The sequence below is a fragment of the Megalopta genalis genome, chromosome 1, assembly GCF_051020955.1.
Source record: "Megalopta genalis isolate 19385.01 chromosome 1, iyMegGena1_principal, whole genome shotgun sequence".
NCBI classification, from domain to species: domain Eukaryota; kingdom Metazoa; phylum Arthropoda; class Insecta; order Hymenoptera; family Halictidae; genus Megalopta; species Megalopta genalis.
Window position 1 is genome coordinate 46,590,669 of NC_135013.1, and position 20,917 is coordinate 46,611,585.

The 20,917-nt window shown below is 38.9% G+C and overlaps 1 protein-coding gene across 5 annotated transcripts in view; it reads left to right on the forward strand.

Annotated features, from left to right (window-relative positions):
* The first annotated feature begins 5,938 nt into the window (after window positions 1-5,938).
* Window positions 5,939-20,917, forward strand: part of LOC117219885 (uncharacterized) — a 45,021-nt gene continuing 30,042 nt past the window's right edge. The window contains exons 1-4 of one of the 5 annotated variants that reach the window (XR_004490114.2): window positions 6,159-9,562; window positions 14,686-14,776; window positions 14,846-15,076; window positions 15,305-15,337. The gene's annotated coding sequence lies outside the window, so the exon portion shown is untranslated. The other 4 variants (XR_004490116.2, XR_013037140.1, XM_033469425.2 and 1 more) reach the window with 4 other exon arrangements.

Genomic DNA, 20,917 nt, shown 5'->3' on the forward strand with positions numbered 1-20,917 from the left:
TACATTGTAATAAACATATATAAAGTTAAATTATTGTTTACGTCCTTATACTTGACATCTCTTCTCTGATACTATCTTTCTTATTTCGAGAGAAATTTTATTGGCCGAGACTACTTTCAAAATTTCTAATTCACATTTCTATTTTATTTTTACTCTGCGTCGGATATATTGACTGGGCCGCAAATATGTTCATCTCGGGCCGCGAGTTTGACACGAAATATTAAAGGCAACTTCAAAGAAGGTCGAAAGGTTCGAAAGAAAATATCAGTTAAGTTATGCTATTCCGGCTTATGTTCGACTGCCAATCGGAGAAGGCGTGGCTCAATTCGACGACATACGAAGAAGACGTGGCTCAATTCGACGACATACGAAGAAGATATGGCTCAATTCGACGACATTCGGAAAAGACATGCCTCTATTTGACGAAGACTTGGTGGAACGAGCCTACGCGTTTGACGGAGAGTGCGAAGAAACAGTTTACTGTACTTTTTCCATCAACCCTGGAATTTTAAATCAAATGATTTTTCATGGGATTGTGAACAATGAATTACGTAGGGTCTTCAAGACAATGACATCTCATAGTGCAGGAGCACCACCTTACATATAATACACGATGCAGGGATGAAAATTATGTATCTTGGACAAGGAAAATTAAATAAGTAAGTACGTATTCATACAATGGTAAAAATTTGCAGTCAATTTGAATATGAATTATTCATGAATTAATTTTTTTTACATTATTTATTACTAAGAAAAAGAGAAAAACCATCACTGCAGGTTACGATACTACACTATTCCAAAGATGATACGTGACAAAATAATTCAATATAGAATACAATTTTTCACAATAAATATTTAATAAATAAATGTAATCAAAATTATATTGTGTTTGATTTTATTTTAATCAGAAATATTTATCCAAACTATATCATGTTTGGTCTCATTTTAATCAGATTAATGCATAGCTTTTTAGGATCGAAAACAATTAATAAATTGTATGCCATTATATTTGGGAAACTCTTCTCTAGCTTTTGAGACAGATTAGAACTTTCAATACCTCATTTTTGTCGGAAATTATGGGTTTTTACAAAAGCTCGTTTTTTCCCGAAACTGAGGAAGATGGAATAATTCGGTTTTCGGATTTTTGATCAGGGAGTGAAGCTCTATAAGAATTTCATGATGGCTACAAGAAATCAAAAATCGTATCTGGCATTGTTATCTTTGATGGTGGCTGATGTGACGGTATTTGGGAGAAAAGGAGAGGGAGATGTTTCGTCCGGGGCCCGCTAGAGGACTCGTCAGTGAGGCTATTGTAGGGTTCAGTGTAAAATTAAATACTCTAGGTTCCCTACTATACGTGTGCACACTTCGAGGTTCAGAGACGGAGAGCCACGAGGAGGAAAGTGTGCTCCTCGTGATGGCGGCCAGAAAGCCGCCGCGCCTGCGCCATGCGCAGGCGGTCGGAGTGGGGGAACCACGTCCCCACAGACTCCCCCCGAGTGTGAACGTACTCATTTTATTAACAAAAAATATAAAAAATTTTTTTTACATCTTATGGCGTACTAATTCTACCGGGACAATGTCCCGAACGCTTATAATTAACTTATGGACTACTATATACATTGAAATTTACATTTTGGTGGTCGGCGCGAATCTCACTCTGCGTGAGTAAGTCCTGGTCGCCGGACCAGGGTCTCCCACACACCCATGAGAGGTGGTGGAATTCTGCGCTGTGTCTTCCTCGAGGGGTCTCCAAAGTCCAACCCCGCCTCCACGCGGCGGAGACCGGGCAACGCAAGTCTGTATTTGCGGCAAAAAGGGCTATGGCACCCGCCCTGCCTAGTCCCATCCTTCCCCATCATAGATTCCTCCCCATCACGGTTTTGTGGAGCTGAACGGCCGCGGTGCTTGCGTGAGGTGCTTGACACCCGCTACCGTAGCTGGCGAAGCTCCGCTACGCCAACAGCAACATGCCTATCTTCGCTAGACGGGCACCAACCATGTGCAGCCGCCTAGTTACGCCAATAGGCAAAGAATAACCAACACACGCCACCCTAGCACGCTGCATAATCATTGCTGACGTGTAGAAGAAAGGGGGTGAATACATGTGGCAGAGTGCCGTCACTGCGGAGGGCGGTGGCGGGCACCCGCTGCCGCGGTCAAGCGGCAAAGCAAAACCCTCCTAATAACCTTCTATACACAGTTGGAGTAGGTAGCACAGCCTACCCAACTCAAAACAAACTTGAAAACTCCTTACACGGACAAGGAGTCAAGACTGGGTCTTCCGTACCCAGCCTAATGAACGATGAGCGAAGGCGGCGATTTACCCACATTCGGACCCCTCGTAGGTGTTCCGTCGGGGGGTAGGTATTAAATTTTTTGTGTATGCCAACATGGCGAGGAAACATATCTGCGCCACCTCCGCGGTGGCCAGATTCGCAATAAATGTCTTCCTCGAGGTAGGCATTCCAGGTCTTCTCCGACTTCTGTAGGGAAGCCCTTTGGCTAAAGGGCTTCATGTAGGCAACCCCGAACACCTGTACTCCCCAGGACCCAGAAGGAGACGACTTACGTCCCCATCAACAACAACCCCAAACCCCTACCCATCCCTCCCAACTCCCATCCTTCCTCCTAGGTCTTCGCTTAGTGGACGCGAGGCGTCGCGTCACGAGTTCGCCTCCCCGTGGTTCCCCGTGGGCGCTAGCGAGAGGAGGGTAAAACCAGAATTTCGCTAGCGGCTAAAGAACTCGTCCATTGCAAACGGCTCAATGGCACGTGCGGATTTTTCCTTGGCCCCTCTCCTTGACAGTGGTTGGACTGGGGGTAGATGGCCGCTTAGCTGTGTATGCCCGTAAGGGCGAGGTAACATATCCGCGTCACCCTCGCGGTGACCGGATTCACACTAGATGTCTTCCTCGAGGTGCTCCCTAGCCTGACACGCTGTACAATTGCTGTCGTGTGGCACTTTGGGGGCAAAGCAAACCACAAAACTCCTTACACGGACGCGGAGTTAAGACTGGGTCTTCCGTACCCAGCCTAATGAACGATGAGCGAAGGCGGCGATTTACCCACGTTCGGACCCCTCGTAGGTATTCCGTCGGGGGGTAGGTACTAAATTTCTTGTGTATGCCAGATCTGGCGAGGAAACATATCTGCGCCACCTCCGCGGTGGCCAGATTCGCAATAAATGTCTTCCTCGAGGGCTGTGTATGCCCGTAAGGGCGAGGTAACATATCCGCGTCACCCTCGCGGTGACCGGATTCACACTAGATGTCTTCCTCGAGGAGGAACGCCGGTTTGAGAAGTTCGGTGGAAACGGTGCGCACCGTCCCATTCACGTCGATCTGGTAAACTCTCTCGGAGTTGCGTTTGACCACTTTATGTGGTCCCGAATAGAGCGGTTCCAACGCCCTTTTGGCCATGTGCCGCAGAAAAACGTGCGAGCACGAACTTAGTTCTTTGAATACAAATAACCGTTTAAAATTTTTGTGAACGACGGGAATGGGGCGCACTCGTCGCATGTATTTCTTAAATTCCTCGAGGAAGACATTCGGATCGGGCGTAGTATCGGCCGGAGAGGCTACAACATCGGCTCGGACATGCGAACGCAGTCTTAACAGAACCGATGGTAGTACACGTGTCCAATCCTTAGTCGCGTGACACATTATCGATGCTTTCAGAGCTCGATGCCACCGTTCTATTAGTCCATTGGATGCCGGATGGTAGGGAGAGGTCTGGACTCCTTGGGAGCCCCGTAGCGCGACACCCACGTTTCGAAGAACGCTCTTGCCACCGACTGCGCCAAAGTGTCCCGCAAAGGAGCAGCCTCTACCCAACGGGAGAATCGGTCAATGACCGTTAAACAATAACTGTACCCGTCCGACACGGGCAGCGGGCCAACAATGTCCAAATGGACATGGTCGAATCGACCATCCGGGGCAACAAAATGCTCGGGCAAGTGGCTAGTATGCCGTGAGACTTTAGCTCGCTGACATTTAATGCACTGCTTGCACCACCGAGCAACATCCCGGTGAATGTTGGGCCAAATGTACCGCTGTCTAATTAATCTGTCGGAAACCCTGGCACTCAGATGGGCCAGATTATGTACAGTATCAAAAACTGTCCTTCGCAACGTCGCAGGAATGTATGGGCGGTTCGTCTCACCAGATATTTCACAAAATATCGGTATATTGTCCGAACCGAACAGTAGTTTCTTTAATTTGATCGAGACATCGGCGGATTGGCATAATTGCTTTAGTTGCTCGTCCGTTTCCTGATTCTCGGAGATTTCTTTCAAACTGATTTCAACGGGCAGGCGGAGTGCGTCGACACGTGACAATCCGTCGGCTACGACGTTGTCCGCCCCCGGAATGTAGTAAATGTTCGTAGTGAACTGCGCGATGAACGAGAGCTGGCGGATTTGGCGCGGAGAAGCCTTCTCGAGGTTCTGTCGAAACGCGTAAATGAGCGGCTTGTGGTCGGTCAGGATTGAAAATTCCTGGCCTTCCACATAATGCCGGAAGTGCTTAATAGCCTCGAATACCGCCGTCAGCTCGCGATCATACGCACTGTACTTCACCTGCGCGGGTGAAAACTTGCGCGAGAAAAATGCCAGGGGTTCCCACAGTGATTTTAAACCCCGCTGTTCAAGGACCGCTCCCATTGCAAGGTCGGACGCGTCAGTGACAATGCGTAATTCCGCGCCCGAACGAGGGTGAGCCAGGAGAGTCACTTCGACCAGCGCTTCTCTGGTTTTGACGAAGGCATCAATAGCCTCTTTGGTCCACTTGATCTCGCGTGTATCGTGCTTTTTCGAGTCGCGAATGAACTCGTTAAGCGGCGTTAGAAATTTACCATGCCCAAGAAACGGCGGAGGTCAATGACCCTCTTGGGCCGCGGGAACTGCGATATGGCTTTGACGGCTGATTCCAGGAGACGAATGCCCTGCGGTCTGACAAGATAACCTAGGAATTCTATTTCCTTAACCGCGAAACCACATTTCGTGAGGTTCACCCTTAAATAGTGTTCCTGCAGGCGTCTCAAAACAATACTTATATGACGCATGTGTTCCTGTTCCGCCTCCGACGCAATTAAAATATCATCAATATACACGAATACGAAATCCAGATCGCCCAGGATCCTATTAAGGAAGCGTTGGAAAGTCTGGCTAGCATTCTTCAGACCGAATGTCAAGAAGAGGAACTCAAAAAGCCCAAAGGGTGTTATCACCGCCGTCTTTTCCACGTCTTCCGGAGCCATGGGGATCTGGTTATATGCCTTATAAAGGTCGAGTGACGAAAAATGCGTCTTCCCGCTTAAATTAGTCGAGAAATCGTGTAGATGGGGAGTCGGATACTTGTCTGGAATCATCTGCTTGTTCAGCCCCCTGTAATCTCCGCACACGCGCCAAGTGCCGTCCTTCTTCAAGGCCATATGGATGGGACTAGCCCATGGGCTTGAGGAAGGGCGGCAAATTCCGGCCGGAAATCGATGAAAAGGCGCCGTTGACGATGGCTTCACGCAGTCCCTTCCAGTTACATAATTGGCCGGCGGCAGTAGGCTTCCACCTCGTCAACGTTGATGCACACGGAAAAACGCGTTTTTAATCGAACGTCGGGGTCACCAATGTAGGGTTCAGTGTGAAATTAAATACTCCAGGTTCCCTACTATACGTGTGCACACTTCGAGGTTCAGAGACGGGAGCCACGAGGAGGAAAGTGTGCTCCTCGTGATGACGGCCAGAGAGCCGCCGCCCCTGCGCCATGCGCAGGCGGTCGGAGTGGGGGAACCACGTCCCTACACTATCCTAGCGGGCCCTTACCTTAGACGTTGGGATATCGCTAGGAAGGACGAAATCTGTATATACATATACGAATTGAAGCGGATCGGTTACTTGCGGGAAGAGAAGCCATCTGTTGGCGTGTCTGGAGGTAGTCGCCACATTATCAGTAAAAAATTACTATTTTTAAATTATTTACAGTGAAAATTTCATTTCAATATCTTTAATGGTTCAAGAGTTATAACAACTTGCCAATGAATTTTCCAAATCGTCGAAAAGATGCTAGATAGCTGAGGTACGGGCCACGAAATGCGCAGTAACGTTCTACATTAATTCATGAAACATGGAGCAGAAGCAGAGAGATCTCCGAAAGGTTAGTTATATTTTATTAAGTGAGAACAGTGGAATATCTCGGAGAAATTGAAATTCTAATAGAAATATTCGTGCAGAAGTTGTTTGGTAGAACGGGACACATTATCTAGTATTAATGCTGTTTTTGTGGATAAAGAAGTGAGAGAAAGAAAGAGATTTCAAGGTTAACTCAATTTTTGGAACAGTATGCTATATTTTCTTCAGAATATAACATGTTGGTTTCATGAAATAATATGTGGAAATTGAAATTTGCATAAAGATCCGCATTCTAATCATAATATTTGCCCTAACAAACCATAAAACGATTTACCTGACATCTTTTCATGTAAAAAACAAGTAGAGTATTCAAAGTAATGGAGATATTTTTTTCGTCCCATATATATTATTTGAAGCGAACTCGTTTTTACAAGCGAAAGATCACATTTTTCTGAATGAAATAGAATATACCATAACAAAACATGTACAGAAAATGGAGTTTTTGTCTAGAAATACAGTAATACCCTTAAAAAAACTTTATAAATGAAGTACAAAGATGTATGAAGCAATCCAATAAGAAAAAATTACTATAAACTAATTTCTTTAAGTAATAGGCAAGAAAATAATAGGAAGGCATACAAATAGAAAGTGAAATCAAGATAAGCTGCAAGTACATTTAGTCATTAAAATTTTAAAGAATTAATAGCATATTTTCTTCGCCATATACTAATATAAAAATGCCTGATATATTAACGTGAAGTTTATATACATATAATATCACCAAAAACCATTAAAAGTACAAAGGTTTGCTCACAGATATTATTTTAGTTTATAATATTCTTGTCTGCTCTGGAATATTTGTATAATTACCACCATTACAATCTAATAAATTAAACCACATACGTACTTGCAGTTCATTTTGATTTCACTTCTTTTTTTATGCCTTCCTATTACTTTCTTTCCTATTACTTGCGAAAATTATTTTATAGTAATTTTTTCTTATCTGATTTCTTCATGTACTTGATTTAGTTCTTTTTATTTCTTTTATGAAGTCTCTTTAGGAGGATCACACTTATTTTTTTTAAAGATGATTCATGTCAGATCACTTTTGACATTATAAATTTAACTTATGAGATTTAGACTGTTGTTACAAGTCAGGAATAGTTTAATAATGATAATTATTGCCACTTAAAATTTGGGAACATTACTGAATTTGACGTGTGTGAACACAATTTTGGCTCAAATGTTTTGTGTAAGGTTTTATTGCAAACTTGGTTTCATTGTTATGTACAACAACTAAAATTACATTAACAGCTTTCGCAGACAAATATATATCCACTTTTACCATTTCTTTCATCTTTAGACTGTCGGCAAAACTCCACTAATTATAAATTTATATTATATAAATTTATATAATATAAGTTTATAAATTAGATAGGTTTATATAAATTAGTTGTATTTATTACTGGAGACAACTGTAATTATTAAATATATTCTTCAAAATATCTATCTGCAACTTGGCGATAAACTATCACCTATCAAAATGTATTTCTTTTACGATCCTAAATTCATATCTAAAGTTTGTTGGTTTAAGCCTGAAACACCTTGTAGAACAACATCGACAATTTTAGTTCTTTACATAAGGGGTAAAATGTGATACTGTATCAAACTTTGTACCAATTGTTGAACCAAATTCTGTACGTGATACTGAACCAAAAGCTGAACAATTTGCATAGCTTATAACAATTGAAACGAATATTATTATTGTTTACAATATGCAAGATTTCTTTCGTAATGGTTGTAAAATAATTAGTGGTTATAAATATTAATATTTTACTGGAAACATAAAGTATTTTGAGAATGTATAAAGAAGTACCCGGATACCCAGTTATTGAACAGAGACATATCAAACTTTAGCATCCAATTTTAGTACTTTCAGTACTTTACTGATAACAAAATTGTAGAGTTAAAAAAGATATCGATAAGAAATGTGCCAAACAACAATGATCTTGCTATATATAGAAATATTTTACCAGGAACAAAAAATATTTTAAGGAGAATGCGAAAAGGGTACACAGGTAAGTAATTGACAGAAGGGTTAATACCGACTACAAACTTCAGAAAGATTGAATAACGCAATTATTACTTAATAAAATGTGTCGAACAGACTCATGTGTAAGATGAATGTTCTATTTTTATTCTTCATATCCACTGCTTCCTCAAATCTAGATTTTTAGGAAATCTGTAATTAATGTAAAGCGAGGAACGATAAGTAACCACTAATTATTTTACAACTGTTATGTTATGATGTACATTTTGTACATCATAATAAATAATGTAATACATATGTAATATAATATAACATTTTGAACCTCTCGATAATATTGCATTACTATATTTGCTCATACGAGAACCAATGTTATCAAACTTGGGTATCATATGAAAGCTCATATGCAATTCATATAACGGGAATGCCTTCGAAATTAGCGAATACTGCGGGCTGCTGAGATATTAGTGAAATAAGTTTCAAATTAGGTTAGGGTGGTCTCCAATTCCGGTAAAAAGTCTGTTCGTAATTATATATCGCGTTCACCAAAATATCTGTTCCTGTGCAACATTTACGAAAAGAGTTCATGGAAATCTCTTGGGAATATCTTCGACAAATGTTCTTGTAGAACAGATATTTCAGAATTCCACGTTAGAAGTAATATGGGTACAAATTTTTTTAGAAAGTTCATTAAAGAAGTACCTATAAATTAAATAATATTTGGCACCAATTATAATATTATTCTCATATTAATTGATAAAATATTTGTTTCTGTTATAAAGAAATTTTTATATTTAAATTTTATTAATTCTTGTCGAAGCGAAATGTTTAATCTCAGAAATTCTTTTATATCCGGTCTCGCTGGAACTTATGAGTACATTTTTCAAAAAGCACCATATACAAATATAATAGATTCTAATCTAGCTTGTGAGAAAGTTACACATATTTCTCGATCCCCGATGAATACATTTATGGAAACAGTTGTAAGTCATTTAATTTTCACGAAGCTGATAAGAAAATTTTAACAGATGGTTGCCAACCATTGATTGGGCATACAAATTGAAAAAATTTAGAAAACGTGAAGTCGATTAGTTTGATTTCCGAGTGGCCCACATAACGAACCTCGTTCACATTAAATATTAAATAAACTAACACATTAATAGGGTGCTCTGTCTTCTTGTCGAGAACCGTTACATTTTCCTCGAGTATGTGTCATACATATTTAACAGGCCTGCGCATTCGCCTTTGTGCATCGACAAGATCCACCTAGTTCCATCAGTTGTGCGGAGCAGTTCCGCGACTTTAGTTTTGTTTAGTGGTGTCAAGTGATAATTTCATCGAAAAGCCGAAGTCCTGCAACGTACAATTTGCCGAAGAGTCTCATTAAAGTAAGACAGAATCAAAAACTATTGTAATTTAAAAGAATTTGTGTTCGCAACGGTAACAAAGATACAGTAACGTTAATATTCAGACACAATAATCTTTTAATATGAAACCTAATAATCTTTTTAAAATTGAGACAATGAGTTAAATGATGTCTTTAGTTGAAGCGTCAACAAAACTTTTTTTATTTGGGCGTATAACGAAAATTTAAATTTTATTGAAATGGAAAAAATGTAAGATAATGAAAATCGTAGTCTTTCGACCAGTAACTGTTAGATATTTTATTTCGTAGCTCATACGAAAATCAATCTGTTTCAATGAAATTTTTGACGCACTTGTAAATTACTGAGATCTACGAACCGTATAGTTTAAGTTTTCGATATAAGATCAGATAAAAAAGTTAGAGAAACATCATTTTCTTTATTTCTGTTGTCTTCATTCTTCAGTAAATATTCGTAAAAATTAGTTCTTGTTACTCATTCTTTAGTAAACTAGATAGTCTAGCATCTACAAAAAGTTTAAGTAATTTGGTACAATTTTTAAAAAATCGTTACATTTTTAATAGTGTCCGAAAATTATTGTTAGTTACGGTACATAAATTACAATGATAGAAACAGAACTGTGAACACATGTCCATATGCAATGAAAATGAAACGGGTGCACACGAATAAAACGGTTGGTGTGAATGAAAGAATTACGAAAGTATACACAGAAAATACAAATAAAAATTTGTTATGCACGTTTCAAGGACGAACTACAAAGCTTTCCTTGGGGCACGCTAATTAACGGTTAGCACGTTCTTCTCAGCTAAACCGAAGCTTTGGCTAACGTCGACGTTATTGCCGATACTTGAGTTCGACCGCGTCGAGTGCTTGCTCAAGCAAAATGCTAAAAAATGAAACGGAACAACAACAATTTCCGTTTGATTCACGGTCAGCCTACATAATTGCATCAGATTTTAATTAATCTAAAATAACGTTTACGACAACAAACGATACTTATTACAGATTACTAGAAAACGTATCTTTATGCAAAATATATGCACGACATATGCAAAATAATAAGCATTTCATTTCACTATGTATTTATAATTTGTTTCACTTTTTTTTTTTACGAAAAAATGTATGTTTTCCAATATTTTGAGTATCAAACCCTGGATTTTTTAAAGGACTTTCTTCTGTTTATTTGGAACTATAGAGGCTCATGAAAGTATTCGAACGATGGCATATTTCTAATTGAAATTAACACAAACCGTATGATATAGTAAATATTTTGAAACTGTTGTATAAATTTCATGGAAATAAAATAACATATATCCGAGTTAGAAACACTTTATTAGATATAATAACATATCGTAGACCACAAAAGTATTCAAATTGTGTGTTTAACATTAATTAATAGCAGCATTAATTGGACTAATCAAATAATTAGTACGAAGTTGGACCTCCTTTTGCCGTTATTACAACCCTAAGACGGTTTTCTATAGAAAATACTAAATTTGTCGTAATTTTTATGCCTATAGAATAGCCATATTTCAATGATCTTTTGTTGCAAATATTTTCACCTCATTTCATGGGTGTTCAATGGGATTGTGGTCCATCACTTTGAGATGGATATCGCAATATGTGTAGAGTGTTGTACAGTAACCATTCTCGAACAATTTTTGCCGAATGCTTTGGGTGATTGTCTTGCTGGAAGCAATAATTTTTAAAACCTATTTTATTTATTTTTTAAATGTTCTTTTAAATTTTTCAAATATTTTTTATTTTAAACATTTTATCTAAAATCCAATCGATAAATATGGGACTTTCAACCACATTTGCTACCATACATCCCCACACCATCACTGACTGAGCCATCATTATGTTTTATAGTTGGCTGTAAATTCATTGATTATAATTTGTCCTCCATACATTTTTGTAATCATTACTGCCAAAAATATTGTATATGCTTTCGTCACAGAATAATATCGTACTCCAAAAAGAATTACTCTTATTAACCCTTTGCACCCCGCTGTCCCCTCTCGTGGGACATCGTAATTCTAGCATATCACTCGGATATCCCCTCTCGTGGGATATTAAAGTTTATTAGTGATTACGGGGAATTGAGTTATTTCAGCGCAACTTTTTGAGACATGCATGTTTCCCTGAAGTTTTCTCTTGAAATGGCACAAGAAATCAAATCAAAATATAGTAAAATTACTAAGATATATACAAGAAATGTCAGCGGGTTTTGACGAGAACGTGAGAGGCGTGCTCACGACGGTCCGAGCACTTCAAAGGCGCCACTTGAAAAGTGCGATAAGGCAAGTTTTTAGAAGAAAGGTCGGTATGCGAACATAGCACGCACTGTATAGTGAGATTTATAATCATAAAATCTGGAGGAAAAGATTTTCAAAGCTAAACTCAGTCTGGTTTGAAGCGTCGAGCGGTATAGATAGATCTAACGAGTGAGACAATCGGAAAAGTGATTCTTCTCTTGGTAAATAAATTGTTTGGTAAAAGCTTTTTTGGTAAATATCATCTTGTGAGTTAGTAATAACAATTAGAAATTTTCAACCTATGTATTTATTCATATTTTTTATTAGAACAATGGCAAAACCTTCAAACACGAATGAGTCTCATGACACAAGTAGTAGCGAAGATGAGCTCCAGATAGACGTTTATACAGATATGTTAGAAAGACTAACTGTAGAAGGAATCGATTTTAATTTCTCGAATCACTGTATTTTTTTCTCTCTCCGTTAACTTCCTTGGTCGACCACAGCGGTGTTTATTTGCAATGGTTTCTTCATTATTAAATTTAAGAAAAATAGATATTACGTCAAAGTTAGCATTTTCAATGGAAAACCGTTGTAGGACTGTAACAATACTAAATATTTAATTAATTCAATTAATGTTGCTATTAATTAATGTTAAACACGCGGTTCGGATAGTTTTGCGACCGACGATATGTTATTACATGTAAAAAAGTATTTCAAACTCGAATATTGGGTTATTGAATTTCATTCAAATTTATACAGATTATTCTCACATATTCTCCATAAGCGATATATACGACAATTTCAAAATATTTACTATACTGGACGGCTTATAACAATTTCAATTATGAATATGTCATCGTTCGAACATTATCGTGAGCCTGTTTATGTCTGCACAAGCATCATAAGTTCTTTCGTTTCTAATTTCTGTTTCTGGCATAGAAGAAATATAGAGGTTAGCTTTGTTATTTTAAATGGCATGTCGAAATATTTTATGTTCGATTTCGATAAATTGGCGCATTCGTAATTTAAAAGCATTAGATTGCAATTGCTCTTAAACGTACCGTCTCTGAAATATTTGACTTTTTTCATATAGCTATCCATTTGAAATGTCGACCATTCGCAGCGATGCAAAATTCTAGTTTTTGAACTGTTGTATCCCTTACATGTTTTATTGTTGGAATATCTATCGAAATAAAGCATTAAAAAATAGGGCATGCCATTTAAAATAACAAAATTGACTTCTACATCTCCTTTATACCTCCGCTTGTAGAAATAATATTTACATTATAACACGCACGTTCTTAAACTCTATAACTTTTGCAAGTAACATTTACTCGCATTGTTTGAAACAACCGAGATATTTGAGTGGACAGAACTCGTGTATATGTAGAATTATATGCGAAATATGTCAAAATAAAAACTATATTCTTAGAAACCTATGATGGCAAAACAAGTATCAGTCCAAGTCCCATCAATTTATCTATGGTCTAAAAAATGCATTCGTCTAATTATGCATTCGCATGAAGATCTGCCACCTACAAATTGCAGGTAGCAAAACTAGCTTGGGCGCACGTTCTGAGTACATTTGGAATCAAAGAATAAATGATAATTTGAAAAAATGAATTATTTCGACTAACTTGTTACTTTATGGTTTTGAAATTGAATAGAGAAACACTAATATTATTTTATCTAAAAATCGAAACAGATCGTTCCCAAATAATTTCTTATTTCAGTTACTTAGATGTGATTGGAAAGAAAATGATCAATTGTGCGATATTAGTGGTTCTGACAGGAATGTTTGTTGTTTTAACCCCGTCGATTGATTTCATGTAGCTACATTAGCCCCTAAAATTTTTTTGTCTCAAATATTTCGCAATTTTCCGAGAAATCCGACGTGGGTCACGATATCAAGTCCAGGTGCTAGGTGCTAGAAGGATGCCACGCGAAACGAGAGATATTCCTCCGTAAATAAGTCGGAAACCGGTCCACGCGAACTATTGGGTTGGCAACTAAGTATTATAATTGCCGATTTGTTCAATGAAATAAAAAATTTTTGTTTAATCTGTAATGTATTTTCCATTTTTTGTTCGATGACCTTTTGCCATCTCTCTGACAACTTGAAAATTCCACGCTCGTAGAAAGTCTGATCCTTTTCGGCCAAAAACTGAGTTAAGTGAGATTTTACAGCGTCATCATCATTAAAAGTTTTACCACGAAGGGAGTTGTCCAGGGATCGAAATAAGTGGTAATCCGATGGCGCGAGATCAGAGCTATACGGTGGGTGTAACATCAATTCCCAAACCAATATCCATCAATTTTTGCCGAGTGGACAAAGACGTGTGCGGCCTAGCATTGTCCTGGTGGAAAATGACACCTTTACGATTGACCAATTCTGGTCGCTTTTGCTTGACCGCTGCATTCAATTTGTCCAGTTGCTAACATTCACGGATAATAAAAAATAACATAATAATAATAATAATATTAATAATAATAATAATTTTATAATATAACATTTACGGATATCATAAAAATGGAAGTGAGAGACATCTATAGCAGAAATCGGCAATTACTTAGTTGCCAAGCCAATAGATCGACGTGTCAAGGATCCACGGTTACGACAAGAAAATTAGTTACTCCGCACAACAAGTGTACTGTTAATGGACAAACTTCCTACCAACATACACATGAGTGAGTTTTGGTTGAATTTTGCGTGTGTAACGTTTATGGCGAATGAAAGCTGCCGCCTTCCTGACCTCAAACTTGGTTTCATTGAACTGTACAACAAATTGAATTGACAGCTTTTTCACATAGAGATATGTATGTATTTTTAGTATCTTGCGGCCATTGTAATTTTACAACTTGTAGATCGTCAACAGATACCCACGTTGTGCCGTCATCCCGTACCATGCTCCTGTAATGAGTCTCAGCAAGACTAACTACCCTGGTGGACAATACTGTAATTGAATAAAGTTAATTTTGCAATAAGAATTGTGTTGCATGCAGTTATATTAGCTTTTCTTTATAGCATTTAGAGTACCACAATTAATGCAAGAACCTTACGGATCCAAATGAGTTCATGTAAAAATGAAAAAGTAAATGTGGCTTTATATTTGAAATTTATTTTTTTATTATGACAATGTAGTCACCATCGCTGCCGCCTCTTTGGTGCTGCAGGAACAACAGCAATAACAATAGTAACCGCAACAGCAATAGTTGGAGGAAGTTCAAACAATGGAAATGGCGTAGCAGCCTCCACGTAAGCATTACGCGTAGCATTTCACGAAAAATTACTTAACAGATATTGTGGTAAAAACAGTAAATAAATGCCTGCATTTACTTTTTATATTTGCATAAATTAACTCTTCACTTACTTTTTATAAATTACTAAATTGATAGGTATTTGCATTTAATTTTTATACCTCACTATTTCTATTTGAATATATAATAAATAATGCATAAAAATAACGTTTCTTTTTGTATCTAGGAACATCTGTTGGAAGAAAAAGACGAGCATCGCATGGTCGGTGGAGTTTTAAAAGAAGAAAAGAACGAGAAGAAGAAGATGATCGAGGTGGCAGCGGCAGTGGCCGCATTGTTATAATAGTTAAATAAATTTCAAATATGGAGCCATATTTACTTTTTCGTTTTCACATCTTTTTTACTATCATTCATTTAAAGATAGATACACATAAGAATACCACTTCTGATTTCATTTTTTTGTGTACTGAAGAAAATTATTGTACTTATTACTAAAAATAACTGTACTGTCTGTTGCTCAGAACAAGTCCGTCGATTCGGCACAGGCGCTTGCTTCGCCCGAAGTTCCCGCTTTTCTATGACCTCCTGAAATCCACTTGTATTGGTAACGCGTGAAAATGATGAACACGGCGAAGCGAGGGAGACAGAAGGCGTAGAATTAATTTATCTTGGCCATAACGTAGTTCCTCTATAGAGATACAGTCTAGAACACACCAAATGTAAACAATAGACATTCTGTTGATTCTATGTAGTCGCTTGAGTAAGAGTAACGTTAAATCGTGCAGCGTAATAATTAGCACTCCGAACTATTCTGGACGTTGGCTACCAGCTACTCAGCGCCACTTTTTGGCAGAAACGGGTATTTACAGACCCTCGTATTATTTAGTATGGTTTTGGAACTAACTAACATATTATAATGATATTGGACTTTTATGAATTGGCTGAAATCGAGAAATTTGCAAAAAAATCAATATTTTATTTTTTATAATTTATTATATTATATATTAATTATAATCGCTATCTATGCGAACTCTTTATCTCGTCACCTTGTTGCTTGGACGATAATTGTTATTACTAACTCACAAGATAATATCTACCAAAAAAACTTTTACCAAACAATTTATTTACCAAGAGAAGTATCACTTTTCCGATTTTCTCACTAGTTAGATCTATCTATACCGCTCGATGCTTCAAACCAGACTGAGTTCAGCTTTGAAAATCTTTTCCTCCAGATTTTATGATTATAAATCTTACTATACAGTGCGTGCTATGTTCGCATACCGATCTTTCTTCTACAAACTTGCCTTATCGCTCTTTTCAAGTGGCGTCTTTGAAGTGCTCGGAGCGTCGTGAGCACGCCTCTCACGTTCTCGTTAAAACTCGCTGACATTTCTTGTATATATCTTAGTAATTTTACTATATTTTGATTTGATTTCTTGTGCCATTTCAAGAGAAAACTTCAGGGAAACATGCATGTCTCAAAAAGTTGCGCTGAAATAACTCAATTCCCCGTAATCACTAATAAACTTTAATATCCCACGAGAGGGAACATCCGAGTGATATGCTAGAATTACGATGTCCCATGAGAGGGGACAGCGGAGTGCAAAGGGTTAATGCAAGCACAGAAACGCTAAAGTGTGAACGTGAAATAATACTTAAGTTACATACGGATGGAAAACTTGTAGTGAAATCGCGGAAATTCTGAATAGAGGTAAGTCTACAATACATTACAAATACAGAGTGTTCCACAATTATTTTAACAGCCGAAAATGGAGGTTAGCTGAGGTCATTTGAAGTAACTTTTTCCTTTGCGAAAATGCAATCCACGGCTTTGTTTACGAGTTATTAACGAAAAACACTGGCCAATGAGAGGTGACGGTGCGAGAGAGAGAGAGAGAGAGTCCGCGAGAGAGTCCGCAGCACGAGGCTTTGATAGAAGGTCGGAACGGACTCGAGCCGCGTTCGAAGTATTGAACATGTCCGGATATTTTTTATTACGTAAAAGTGATGTTTTTAAGAAAAACGCTGTTCATCTCTACTTTAGAACATCTGAAGAATATTTACTAATTTTTCGTAGTTTAACTTTTTTATGTAGTTTAACCGTGACAGCCGTTTCAATTTTCTGGTGTGCATGACACCTCGTGTCATGTTCACTCCATATGAAATTTTTATGCAAGGTGTGCAATGAAAATTAACGAATGATTTGCAAAGCTGATTTAATAATAAATAATCGCGTTAAGGGACGTAAAGGATTTGTTTATTAGAGAAATATAAAAAATATTACCGATAAGAAACTCACCCATTTAGTTGAGGATGCATTTGCTGACTCGTACGTACTGACCTCATACAACGAACAGCTGATCCCAGGTCGATGACCGCAACATTGGAGGGATACTGTCGGAGGAAACTCTGGTATGGTTATTTACGAAGTTCGCTTTCATTGCACTGTTTCAAACACTGTTTCACTTTTAAACACTGATCACTTAATTAATCACTGAGACTCGTTCATGGATAATCGTTTATTCGACGCTTTCGTTCGGAAGTCGACGTTTCACTGCCGAAAAATTCAGGCCTTGACTGTGGGTCCTTTTTGTTCGTCGTTCGGCTGTCCGAGGAAATGACACCCGATATTCTTCAGACGTTCTAAAGTAAAGGTGAACAGCGTTTTTCTTAAAAATGTCACTGTTATGTTGTAAAAAAAATCCGGAAAGTTCTCGCTTCGTGACTTGTTCAATACTTCGAACGCGGCTCGAGTCCGTCCCGACCTTCTGTCAAAGCCTCGTGCTGCGGACTCTCTCGCGGGTTCTCTCTCTCTCTCTCTCTCTCTCTCTCGCACCGTCACCTCTTATTGGCCAGTGATTTTCGTTAATAACTCGTAAACAAAGCCGCGGATTGCATTTTCGCAAAGGGAAAAGTTACTTCAAATGACCTCAGCTACCCTTCATTTTCGGATGTTAAAATAATTTTGGAACACCCTGTATAAAGCCAGAAACCCAAGGAACTGTTGCAAACGAGTCTCGTTCAGGTCGTCCAAAAAAATTGAATATACGAGAAGAAACAGCTATAAATCTTCTTAATCAAAGAAAAATCCTGCTACTTACGTTCCCAAATTGTCAAATATGGGTTCATCCTCTGTTATGTTGGCGGATATTGTGGGACAATAATTTTCACGGTAAAGTGTCAAGAAAAAAAATCCTATGTCAGCAAGATAAACCAAAAGAAGAGATTACATTATTAAGTTTATATTAATAAGGACGACACCTTTTGAGAAAAAATAATATTTTTAGATAATTTTTGTCTCGCGCCGATAACAAACTCGACAGTCCAATTGTAATTGCGCCGAACATCTGTGTCTTGCGATCTCTCGACTTTTGAGAATTTTCTTATTAGGTATCGTGTTACTCTACCATCACCGCTTGGAAATGATTGGCTACGTGACCGCTTCATTTGTAAGATTTTACCCGATTAGAGAAATCTAGAACCTTATTCGGGTGCTGTCGTTTCATACCTCGATATCCGCTTTGCTGCAAGGGCTGCCCTCTGCTATTCCTGTATCGGTTCCCTCGGATCCTAATCGCATCTCATCGGTCTCTTGTGTACCAGGGTCTAGCTTCGTCCGGAGAAATCTTTGCATTTCGCGCGATACTCCCTTCGGTGTCTCATACCGATATATCCTATCGTGCTCCGCATCGGATTTTCGGAAATCGCGTCTTGCGCCGGGTAGACCGCATATCGTGGTCAGGTCACGAAACAAGTCCCAAGACGGCACAGGGGCTCACCGTTAGGCCCGCCTATCCTCACCTCTGACGCTCCCGTAGACGCTACGCTGTTTCATCGCGCATCGACAACCATTACTACCTGCCGATTTGCACTATCTCGCTCGTTCTCCGTACGTCTCATTCACTCCTCATTCACTCTTCGTAAATACAAGTAATAGGTAAACTTGTTGTCCCACAGTTAAGTAACTATTATAAAATAATTAAAAATAACATTTTACATGGTTATTGAGGTTTTGGAACCAAAAATGGACAATATGGGATTGGGAAGAGATACGATTATTTGAGCCTCGCGCTTCCTTTTTTTATAGTTGTTGACAATCAACGACTATAAAAAACGAGGCTCGAATAATCGTATCCCCCTCTCCCCAAGTTGTCCATTTTTGTTCACAAGCTGAACGACAATTAGGGAAAATTTACTGTAGTAAGAGTTTAGTCATTCAAAATATATAAAATCCATAAATGTGTAGGTAACATATCAGTCTTGATGATCTTTATTTAAATAAATCAACTTTAATGTTAGAAGTGCAATCATTCCGATGTCCAAGAATTTTTTTTAGACATCTTTGTCATTATATTAATTAAAATATAGGAGGGGTTCTACTGTATAAACTCATGTATGCAGTGACTGAAGTGCGTGCGCGTTAAGAATGTGTGCGGAGAGCGAGGTGTGCGTGCGCACGCGCGCGCGTGTCTGTTGGGTGTGACCGCTTCGGTCTATAGAGCGATCTAGCGGAAACTGCATGAGAGGTTAGAACTTACGCTCTGTCTCTGATCAATCGGACCCGCATTCCTGTCAGTTCGTCTTCCGATTTGATGATGGTACCTGTTACCGTGCGTGGCCCGGCCTAAGGGCATTAGAATCCCTGAGTCGCCTCTGTCCGCGTTTTATGATTTGCGAAAAAGGAAATGACGTCACAGTTTATTAATTAATATCAGTCTTCTCGGCCACGACATGAACTCAGTCTACAACGAATATAGACTTAACCTACACGTACTCGTCCATTTTCTCCTCATTTATGCTTAAACTCACTTTCGGGCCCATGTTCCTTTCCCTCCTTTTTCTCTTTTCCTTCTTCGATAATTAGATTACGACTTCTAAAATATGAATTAATTGATTACTTTAAAATTAATTTTGTATGTATTTTCACTGAAATATTTTTCTAACATTAAACAAATTGTGAAGTCACACGAAAAAATCAGGTGATAGGAAAAGTCGATTTTCTGTCGAAATAATTGACTTTTGGACCCATGTTTGTTAAATTTTTTTATTGTTTTTGCTGAGTACTATAAATCCTTAAATAAATCCACGATACAATCTTACCGCCTGGATTGTATCGAAATTATAATATTAAGGTTGCGAGTCCATACTAACATTTCCTAATGATTAGCTGATCCTGCATTCACCCAAGGAAAACCAGTGAAAGTTATCCATCGTATTACTTGATTAAAAACGTCGCGAGAGTGGGCGTTTCTCCACTTTTATACCTTGTAGGAAAATTTGTTCCGCGGCCTGAAAACGCCACGGCAGACGCTTAACCAATCAGGTCAATCATGTCAGTCATTCCGTGACGCGTAACGGGCTTTCCTCCAGGCTTGCTCGGCACGTGTCAGGAAGCTGTTGGCCATCGGGCCTCAGATCGTGGAGGCCTTTGGAAATCATGGGGTTTATAATACCAGTATTTGCTATCGAGACCGAAAACGAAAAATTCTAAAGAACGAAAAACCGGTATGGGTCTCAACTCGCCCACGGGAGGTAGGGACTAGCGAAATAAAACTAGACAGTTAGTGTTGTCGTCTAAACTGTGGTCTCTGAGAGACGGGCCGTACCTAAGTCCTTGGTGGACCATACCGGCCGCTCTTGCGACTTATGCCTGGTGTTCGGGCTCTACCCTCGTTCACTATCGTATCAGGGGAAGACAGCGTGCTACTCCCACTGCCACCTCGAGTCCAACCCAATCCAGGCACTCTTACGGAGTAGTGTTAAAGTCTTTTATCTCCGCAAGAGGGGCTTCAGCCTGGCCCGAGGGGACGAACCCCGAGGGGTTCGCCCAGCATGCCGT